The 11,309-nt window shown below is 39.3% G+C and overlaps 1 pseudogene; it reads right to left on the bottom strand.

Annotated features, from left to right (window-relative positions):
• Positions 1-1,575: 1,575 nt before the first annotated feature.
• LOC124083052 (ubiquitin-associated protein 1-like) overlaps positions 1,576-11,309 on the bottom strand; it is an 87,574-nt pseudogene continuing 77,840 nt past the window's right edge.

The following is an 11,309-nucleotide window of genomic DNA, read 5'->3' as shown; positions in this document are numbered from 1 at the left end:
TTTTATTATTGCCCTTTGCCATATCATGAAGTTCTATTTTGTTTTTTGAGCTCATACAGACCTAGGTTAATGTTTTGCTGATCAGTTCTATTTTTTGACTATAGAGTTTTTAAACATTGCAATGGAGATTTCACCTGTAAAAAGTTATAAGGCCTTTACTATAATGTTATGTGTTGTATGTATTATATTATGTGTGCACACTTGTGTTTTGTGTTATATGTTTGAATGTATGTATGTCCATATATCATATAAGATGAGCGCTCATGATAAAATGGATCCAAATATTTTTTTTTCACGTGATTTATATGGTTTAATTTAAATTGGGTAAACAACTGTTGAGGATTGTTTTAATATGTAAACAAAAAAGAAGGTTAACAGATCTGTTTGTTTACTTTCACCTTTCCTTTTCATTATATTTAATAATTCTCTTAAAGATAATGTAAATTGTTAAGAAAATTGTTTTCTTTTAGTGCCTTCTGTAATGTTACATAATTTTTTCTTTAGCCATTATTGCCAGAATTCCTATCTTCATCCCAGTGCTGGTGAAGTCAAAGATAAAACCAATCTACAGCTTCTACAATAGCCATCACTGAACTGCTTGCAGAACTTGCCTGGACACATTGTGAGCTCACCTGTATGCATTGTGAACTATCTGTTGGTGCAGCGACTTGTGGTAGTGTTGGGGTATTTTTGCTGATGATGTCACCGGTGGTACAATTTTTCAAATGAGCCCTCAATTGGCTTAATGTCATGGCATTTTGCATCCTCCTCTACTAGTGATGGTCTAAAATTTGGGGGCCAACAGAGGTGAGGCAAAGAACCTCACCCCCCCACAGGTGCAAAGGCCTATCCACAAGTATGGCTGTATGCTGGACCGGTAGTCAGTGACGGGTATGATCCAATTGCAGTGGTACCAACCTAAGACAGGAGGCTGACGCCTAGAGGTCAGTTCATCCGATGACGGGTAAGGACCATATGTTGAATTGGACTGCCTAACAGGCACGGTCTCTAAGCCACATGCTTGTTGTTTAAACAGAGAGGGGGAGATGTTGAGAGCCACAGCCAAAGGGGCCCTAGCAAACTTCCAGCTGCCAGCAAACTTCCAGCTGCTGGCTGATGATTGGCTCACAGCGGCCCCAGCAACATCTAGCTGATTGGCTCCTCGGCCCCAGCAACATCTAGCTGATTGGCTCCTCTGCGGTGATGCTCATTGGGCTGTTTCCCTGCCCTTTCAGACCACGGAGCTGCTCATTGGGGGACTTTTTTGGCTCTGCCCACGTGACCCAGCCAATCGGCCTCAAGAGCAGGAGGATTGTGGGAGGTGGAGAGAAGCTTGTGGGGGAGAGAGAGGCTTGTGGAAAGCCGGTGGTGGCAGTTGAGGCTCTGAGGGTTTTTCCTGAGAGGCTGTTTTGTTTGGCGTGTGTGGTTCTAAAAATAAAGTTAGTTTCTTTTGACAAGTGGCTCCTGATTGTGCCCAGCCAGACTGCGGCAGTGCCCCTTCTTCCCCACATGTGGGCTCTGCAGGGCCTCTGGAGAAGGGGGGGTTCCATGGCAGGGCCCGGGCAGGGCCTGGTCTCAGCTGGCTCCAGCCCGAGCCATGACGTCTTCGAAAGCATTGTCCTGGTCATTGTTGTGTAATAGCAAAACTTCCTTAGTCTTTCAGTTCAAAGCCAGCTTCCTTAAATTTGCTCATTAACTGAAGAAACTTCATCTTTTCTTCTAAACACTGGTGCATTTCCAGAGCCTCTTCCACTAAGAGAGGGTCAAAGCCCTTCTTAAAAAGCTGACCATGTGCAGAGAGGTAGTCGAGCATCTGCTCGATATCCTCTCCCTTCTTCTTCATGGCTCTCAGGCCACGCTCACATGAGTAGCCCATGTTAACCACGTCTCCACACACTGCCACTCACTTGGAGAGTGTTTGCAGTTCAGAGTCGGCCTGGGGACAGCTGGGCATGTTGGGCACTTGTGACACTGAGAAATCCAGAGGGGTAACTGTGGGGCCTGTATTTGGAGGTGATGATTCTTCACACCTCCTTCACACCTTCACTCCTTCTCAAGACAAGACAGACAGGGAAGGCATCTGAGAGGACGTCAGGGTTGGCACCTCTGTGCCACTGTCCAAGTTCAAAGCCATTGAGCTCACTGGCACTGCTTTGGGTGAAAGGCTTTAGGGAATTCTGGAACATGCCACTGCGGAGGCAGGATTTGCTATGGAAAGGGCTTGCCAGCTTGACTGTCTTCTGATTGCTGTCATCAGAGTCAAGTTTCAGAAGGACAGAGATTTGATATTGCTTACTGCAGGGATAGGGGAGCAGGGACACTTGGAAGACAGCGACACCTTTTCACAGTTGCCCAATGCAGTAAGGTTATAAAGCCGTTGGGTTTATGAAGAGGCTTGAATCTAGGGTGGCCGGCTCCAAGGATGCCAAGACCTCCTCATCCTGTAACACGGACCCAGAGCCTCCTCTGGGCAAGTTGTGGTCCAGTAACTGAGCCATAGGGGTCCAGTGGTCCCTACCAGAGTATTTCTCAGCTCTTCCTTCTCATCAATGGTTTTCAACTCCAGATTATCAGATGGGTCTTCTTCACACTCGAAATCAGCAGGATTGAAGTCTGCCTTTGTGTGGGGTGGGCTGAGAACTTGCTGTTTCGTGGCGCTACTGCTGACCGAGTTGGAGTGAGGATGCCGTTGTGCTGTAGGCTGGCAAGGATAGGGTTAATAGGAGGTGGCACTGTGGCTGTGCTGTGAGTCTTGGAGACACTGTTTTGCTGTCACCCTCTGGGCCACTCTGAGAATTCACTTTAGCTTCTGCTTCCTCGGCTTTGCATTCTGCTTCCTGTTGGGCTTCTTGGATTTTCTTTAGATCTTCAGCCCACTCAATGGTTTTCTTTTCCAGGGAGAAGTCATACATGAAAATCTCACCCAACTTCTTAGAAGCCATTTAGAACCTGAACACTGCTGCCGCCGCCGTCCCAAAAACCTAAAGGAGCTGGCGCCTGCTGATCTCCCAGGCTCAGTCCTCGCTAAGCTCTGACGCCCCTAGGGAAAGCGAACGCCACCACTTCCAACTCTGCCCGCCCCTGCCGGACGCAGCCACCGCCAGAACCTCGGCCGGCCGTGTTGAAGTCCTGTTTGCCCAAGTTCATTCTTCTTTATGGCTGAGTAAAACTCCATTGTGTGTGTGTACCACATTTTCTTGATCCATTCATCTGTTTAAAGGCACCTTGGTGACTCCATAACTTGGCTATTGTAAGTTGTGCTCTTATTAACATTAAGGTGGATGCTTCACTATGGTACTGATTTTAGTTATTTTGGATAAATACCAAGCAGTGGGATAGCTGGTTATATGGTGGCTCCTGTCCTAGTTTTTGAGGTGTCTCAAAATCTGGAAATCTCTGGTTTCAGAGTGTCTGCACTAATTTGCAGCCCCATCAACAATGTATGAGTCTACCTTTCCCCTACTTCCTCACCAGCATTCATTATTATTTGTATTCTTGATAATTACCATTCTGACTGGAATGAGATGAAATCTTAGTGTAACTTTTTGATTTGCATGTCCCTGATTGCTAGAGATGCTGAACATTTTTACATGCATTTGTTGGCTATTTATATTTTTTATTTTTCTTTTCTTTTCTTTTTTCTTCCTTTTCTTTTTTTTAAGAAATGTCTGTTTAGTTCTTTTGCCCATTTATTGATTGGCTATTTGTTTTGTTGGTGTTGGTGATGGTAGTGGTGTTAAGGTTTTTGAGTTATTTATTCTGGATGTTAACCCCTTGTTTGAGTAATAGCATGAAGCACCTTCTCCAGTTCTTCAGACTCTTGTCTCCATGCTCTTGTTTCATTTTCTATGGAGAAGATTTTTAATTTGATGCATCTTACTTACTGGTTCTTGGTTTTATCTCTTTATCTTTAGGAAGCTCATTGAGGAAGTCAGTGCCTATGTGATGCAGTGTTGACTGTTTTCTTCTAGTAGCTGCAAGTTTTCTGGTCATACTCCTAAGTCTTTGGTCCATTTTGATTTGATTTTTGTGACAGTGTGAGAGAGAGGGATCTAGTTTTATTCTTCTACTCGTGGATTTCCAGTTTTCCCAGCATCATTTGTTTGAAAGGCTGTCTTTCTTCCACGAATATTTCTGTCACCTTTATCAATGTCGGGTCTCCTGCGTTGCTCTTCTTGGTGAGGATTGCTTGGGCTATTCTGGATCTCTTATTCTTCCAAGTGAATTTAAGGACTCTTTTCTAGCTCTTTGAAGAATTTAATTGGTATTTTAATGGGGATTGCATTGAATCTGTATATTAATTTTGACACTATGACCGTTACGACCGTTTTGACAATATTAATTCCACCTATCCAAGAACGTGGGCGACCTTTTCATCTTCTAAGGTCTTCTTCAACTTCTTTCTTCAGTGTCCTATAATTGTCATTGTGGAGATCTTTCACCTCCTTGGTTAGGTTAATTTTCAAGTGTTTTATTTTATTATATATTGAGATTAATGTGGATGGGATAGTTTTCCTGATTTCTTTCTCAGCAGAATCACTGTTGGAGAATCAGAAATCTAGGGAATTTATAGCCAGGCTCAGAGGCAGAGGCTTGTGATCCCAGCAGCTTGGGGGATTGAGGCAGGAGGATCGTGAGTTCAAAGCCAGCCTCAGCAAAAGCAAGGTGCTAAGCAACACAGTGAGACCCTGTCTCTAAATAAAATATAAAACAGGGCTGGGATGTGGCTCAGTGACCAAGTGGCCCTGAGTTCAATCCCTGGTACACCTCCCCCTGCAAAAAAATAAAAACCAATCTGGGGATTTATGAATGTTGGTCTTACATCCTGCTGAATTCAGCTGTGACCTCTAGGTCTTCCAGGACAGTGTTCTAGGTCTTCTAGATATAGAATCATATCCTAAGCAAACCAAGATAATTTAGCATCTTCTTTTCCTATTTGTATCTCTAATTTTCATCTCTTGCCTGACTGCTCTGGATCCAGCTTTAAGAATTATGCTGACTGGGAATGGTGAGAGTAGATATCTTTGTCTTGTTCTGATTTTAGAATGAATATGTTCCTTTTTTTCCTCCATTCAGTATTATGTTGGTTCTGGGTCTGTCATACATACCCTTTACAGTGTTGAGGTAAATCCCTTGGGGTCTTGTTTCTTCAGCATTTTTAACATGAATGTGTGCTGGGTTTTATCAAAGGCATTTTCTGCATCTATTGAGATGAACATATGATTCTTGTTCTCAGTTCTATTAAGTGGTGAATCACATTTGTCAATTTCCATATGTTGAACCAACCTTGCATCTCTGGGATGAAACCTACTTGATCATGCTATACTATCTTCTTCGTGTGTTTTCCAGTGGATTTGCTTTATTTTATTAAGGATTTTTGCACCTAGGTTTCTCAGGGGTATTGGTCTGCAGTTTTCTTTCTGGACGGGTCTTTGAGCAGTTTGGTGTCAGGGTTATGCTGGCTTCATGGAATGTGTTTGGGAGAGTCCCTTCCCTTTCAATTTCCTTGAATAATTTGAGAAAGACTATTGTTAGATTTCCTTTGAAGGTCTGGCAGAACCCAGCTGAGAATCCCTCAGGCTTTCCTTTGTTGAAAACCTTATCAGGGATGTTTTAATTTCATTACTTGATACTGGTCTGTTTAGGCTTTCTGTGTCTTCCTGGTTCAGTATGGGCAAGTCACATGTGTCCAGAAATCTGCAAGTATCTTTAAAACTATCCAGTTTATTGGAGTATACATTTTCAAAATAATTTCTTTATAAAAAAATGTTTTTAGTTGTAGATGGACAATACCTTTATTTATTTTCTTTATGTGGTGCTGAGGATGGAACCCAGTGCCTCACCCACCCTAGGCAAGTGCTGTACCACTGAGCACAGCTACAGCCCCTCAAAATAATCTCTTGTGGTCCTCTGGAATCAGAGTGTCTGTAGTGACATACTCCTTTTGATCCCTGATTTTATTTATCTGCAACTTCTTGCTCATTCTTTTGGTTAGTTTGGCTAAAGGTTTACTAATCTTTTTATTTTTTAAAAGAACCAATTTTATTGCATTGATCCTGTGTAATTTTTTAATTTTCAATTTCATTAATTTCAGTTCTGTTCTTTTTAATTTTCTATCTTCTGATTTTGGAATCAGTTTGTCCTTCCTTTTCTGAGGCCTTGAGGTGGAGCATAAGCTCATTTATTTTGGATCTATTTTTCAAATGTAGGCACCCAGCGATATGAATTCTCCTCTTAGAGCTGCTTTTGTAGTGTCCCAAAGATTTTGATACATTGTATCTATTCTTATTTATTCCTAATAATTTCTTGATCCTTCTCTTATTTATTCTGTGTTCTATGCCTTGTTTAAAGAGTATTATTCAATATCCATTTGTTTTTGTGGTTTCTATTGTTTTTCTTGCTGTTGATTTCTAGTTTCATTCCATTTTGATCCATTAGGATCCACAGGATTATACAATATTTTTATTTAGTAAGATTTACATTATGAACTATATATGGTCTATTTGGGAAGAGGTTCTGTCAGCTGCTGTCAAAAAGGTAAATTGAGCTATTTTGGGCTGAAATATTTTATAGATGTCTATCAGGTCTATTTTATTTATAGTATTATTTAACTCAGTAATATTTTATTGATTTTATGTTGGGATGATGTATCTGTTGATAATTTTAAACATAATTAGATGCACTGACATTTGAAGCATATTATTTAGTGTCACATCTTTTTGTTGGATAGTCCCCTTTACCAACATAGTGGCTTTATTTGTTTCTTCTGATTAACTTTTGCTTGAATTTGGGGGGGGAGGGGCTAGAGACAAGAATAGCTACTCCTGCTTGTCTTCATTCTCCATTTGTGTGGAATATTTTTTTCCTTCATTTTACCTTTAATCTGTGGGTGTCTTTGCCTATGAGATGAGTCTCTTGCAAACAGTGTATAGTTGAAACTTGTTTTTAGTTACAGTCTGCTAGTATATGTGTTTTAGTTGGGGAGTTGAGACCATTTACAATTCAGTGTTATTATGGATATATGTTTGCAGTTTCCTGCCACTTTTTGCTTGCTATATTTAATTGTCTTGATTTTCACATATTTGGTTGCTCCTATAGTGATCTTCACCTGTTTGGGAGCTTTGGGATTTGATTTGGGTTATTCTTTTTGTGTGTGTGTGGTGGTGTTAGGGATTGAAACCAGGGCCTTGTACATGTGAGGCAAGAACTCTACCAACTGAGCTATATCCGTAGCCTCTGATTTGGGTTATTCTTTATAACTTATTGGAAAGTATTCTTTCTAGTGCTGGCTTAGTAGTCATAATTCTTTTAATTTATCTTTGTCATGATTTTTTTTAACTTTTCATTGGTTCTCAGAGATATCTTTGCTAGCTATGGCAATCTTGTCTGGTAATCATTTTCTTTTAGATCTTGGGATAGCTCATCCCAGATCCTCCTTTATTTTAATGTCTGGGTTGAGAGGTCAGAAGTGATCCTTATTGGTTTGCATCTAAATGAGACTTGATGTTTTCCTCTTAGAGCTTTTTGTATATTTTCCTTATTTTTTAGGTTAGGCATTTTGATTATGATGTGTCTTTAAGAGGTTCTTTTTTGACATCAAAACAAAAGTTATAGGAATTTACAACTAGAAAGCCTGCACTACAGAACATCCTCAGCAAAATATTACATGAGGAAGAAATCAAAAACAACAATGAAAATCAGCAAAATGAACTATTACATTGAAGGAAAAATCAATCAAAAGAGAAACCCAAGACAAGTTAAATTACAAAAAATAAACAAAAATGACTTGGAATACAAATAATGTCTCAATAATAACCATAAATGTTAATGGCTTAAACTCACCAATCAACAGACATAGACTGACACTCATACATTGCTGGTGGGACTGCAAATTGGTGCAACTGCTGTGGAAAGCAGTATGGAGATTCCTCAGAAAACATGGAATGGAGCCACCATGGAACCACAAAAATTGACCCTGTTATCACTCCTCGGTTTACACCCAAAAGACTTCAAATCAGCATACTACAGGGACACAGCCACATTAATGTTTATAGCAGCTCAATTCACAATAGCTAAACTATGGAACCAACCTAGATGTACTTCAACAGATGAATGGATAAAGAAAATGTGGTATATATACTCAATGAACTATTACTCAGCTTTAAAGAATAGAGAAATTATGGCATTTGCCAGTAAATGGATGGAGCTGGAGAATATCATGCTAAGCAAAATAAGCCAATACCAAAAAACCAAAGGCTGAATGTTTTCTCTAATATGCAGATGCTAATTCACAATAAGGTGGGGGGGCACTAGAGAAGAATAACATTACCTTAGATTAGGTACAGGGAAGTAAAGGGGGGAGAGGGAATGTAGGGATAGGAAAGATAGTGGAATGAAATGGACATTATTACTTTATGTATATATGTGACTGCATGGCCAACATGATTCTACAACATGTACACTCAGAAAAAAGAAATTATGTCCCGTCTGATGTCCCATTTTGTATGATATAACAAAGTGCATAAATGCATTCTACTCTCATATATAACTAATTAAAACAAATTTAAAAATGAACTAAAAAAGAACAAACAAACAAAAAAGATATAGACTGGCAGATTGGATTAAAAAAAACCACAACAATATGCTGCCCCCCAGAGACTCATCTCATAGGAAAAGACATCCACAGACTGAAGGTGAAAGGTTGGGGGAAAAGTACTGGAATAAGACAGGGATGCCCACATTCGCCACTTCTATTTAACATAGTTCTTGAAACTCTAGCCAGAACAATTAGACAGATGAAAGAAATTAAAGGGATATGGATAGGAAAAGAAGAACTCAAGCTATCACTATTTGTTGATGACATGATTCTTCTATACCTAGAGGATCCAAAAAAAATCCACCAGAAAACTTCTAGAACTAATAAGTGAATTTATCAAAGTATCAGGATATATAATCAATATCCATAAAGCAAAGGCATTTCTGTACATCAGTGACAAATCCTCTGAAAGAAAAACAGGAAAACTACTCCAATTACAGTAGCTTAAAAAATACTTGGGAATCAACAAAAGAGGTGAAAGTCCTCTACAATGAAAATTACAGAACACAAAAGAAAGAAATTAAAGAAGTCTTTTCCATCTTCGAGATGGAAAGATCTTCCTGGTTATTGGATAGGCAGAATTAACATTGTCAAAATGACCATACTACCAAAAGCACTATACAGGTTTAAGGCAATTCCAATCAAAATCCCAATGACATTCCTCATAGAAACAGAAAAGGCAGTCATGAGTTCATCTGGAAAAATAAGGGACCCTGAATAACCAATGCAATCCTTAGCAAGAAGAGTGAAGCAGGTGGCGTAACTATACCAGACCTTAAACTATATTACGGAGCAATAGTAACCAAAACAGAATGGTATTGGCACCAAAATCGACTTGTAGACCATTGGTACAGAGCAGAAGACACAAAGACAAACCCACATAAATACAGTTATCTTGTACTAGGACAAAAGTGCCAAAAACATATGTTGGAAAAAAGACAGCCTCTTCAACAAATGGTGCTGGGAGAACTAGAAATCTACATGCAGCAAAATGAAATTAATCCCCTGTCTCTCACCATGCACAAAACTCAAAGTGGATCAAGTACCTAGTAATTAGACCAAAAACCCTGTGTCTAATAAAAGAAAAAGTGGGCCCAAATTTTCATCATGTTGGATTAGGCCCTACTTCCTTAACAAGACTCTTATAGCGCAAGAAATACAATCAAGAATCAATAAATGGGATGGATTCAAACTGAAAAGCTTCTCAGCAAAAGAAACAATCAGTGAAGTGAAGAGAGAACCTATAGAATGGGAGAAAATTTTTACCACATGCACATCAGATAGAGCACTAATCTCTAAGATATAAAAGAACTCAGAAAACTTAACACCAAAAAAAAAAAAAAAAAACCGCAATCAATAAATGGGCCAAGGAAATGAACAGACACTTCTCAGAAGATGATGTACAATCAATCCACACATATGTGAAAAAATGTTCATCATCTCTAGCAATTAGAGAAATGAAAATCAAAACTACTCTAAGATTTCATCCCACTCCAGTCAGACTACAAACAACAGTAGGTGTTGGTGAGGATGTGGGGGAAAAATGCTTGTGGGAATGCAAGTTGGGGAAAGCACTATGGAAAGCAGTATGGAGATTCCTCAGAAAACTGGGAATGGAACCAACGTTTGACCCAGCTATCCCACTCCTCGGTTTATACCCACAGGACTTAAAACAGCCTACTACGGGGACACATCCACATCCATGTTTATAGCAGCACAATTCACAATAGCTAAACTGTGGAACCAACCCAGATGCCCTTCAGTAGGTGAATGGGTAAAGAAACTGTGGTATATACACAATGGAATAATACTCAGGATTAAAAGAGAATAAAATCATGGCATTTTCAGGTAAATGGATGGATTGGAGATTATGCTAAGTGAAGCAAGCCAATCCCAAAAAACCAAAGGCTGCATGCTTTCTCTGATATGTTCATGCTGATCATAATGGGGGTGAGGGGAGCATGGGAGGAATGGAGGAACTCTAGATAGGACAAAGGGGAGGGAGGAGAAGGGAGGGGGCATTGGGGTAAGGAAGATGGTGGAATGAGATGGACACCATTACCCTAAGTACATGTATGAAGACACGAAAGGCGTGACTCTACTTTGTGTACAACCAGAGACATGAAAAATTGTGCTCTATATGTGTAATGTGAACTGTAATGCATTCTGCTATAATGTATAACAAATTAGGATAAATAAATAAGTAAATTTGTAAAATTGTTCTTTTGATGTATTTTGGTTGCATCAGTAAAAAAGCTGATTAAAGCAGATGGATTCAAGGGTGTAAAAGTCTTGACTATGCCGCCTCTTCAGGTTTATGGCCATGTCATCTCTGTGGATGTGTTGGTTTTCTTACTTCTCTCAGCAATATTTTATAATTTTTATTCTACCAGTCATGGGTCTTTTGGTTAAATTTCTTTCTAACTATTCTTTGGGGGCTCTTGTGAATTAAATTATTTGGTCAATTTTATTTTTTGATGATTTGTTGCTAGTTGACAAAAAGTACACTCAGTTTTTGTATGTTGATCTTGTAGTCTCTGAACTTTTAAATAAAGCATGAGCAAAAAAGAAAATACAAGATGACTTAAAAGTACTTTTCAAAATTGTCATAATAAAAATGCAATAAAAAGTTTGTGAAATGTGGGCAAAGTTGAGTTTTTTCAAAAGTTTATAGATTTAAATGCTAATGTAAATAAAGAATATTTAAAAACTG

This window comes from Marmota monax, unplaced genomic scaffold, assembly GCF_021218885.2.
Source record: "Marmota monax isolate L192 unplaced genomic scaffold, Marmota_monax_Labrador192_F-V1.1 WCK01_AAM20220418_F8-fsc00051, whole genome shotgun sequence".
In the NCBI taxonomy this organism is placed as follows: domain Eukaryota; kingdom Metazoa; phylum Chordata; class Mammalia; order Rodentia; family Sciuridae; genus Marmota; species Marmota monax.
The sequence above is the reverse complement of the archived record's forward strand: the minus strand, read 5'-3'. Positions and strand labels throughout refer to the sequence as shown.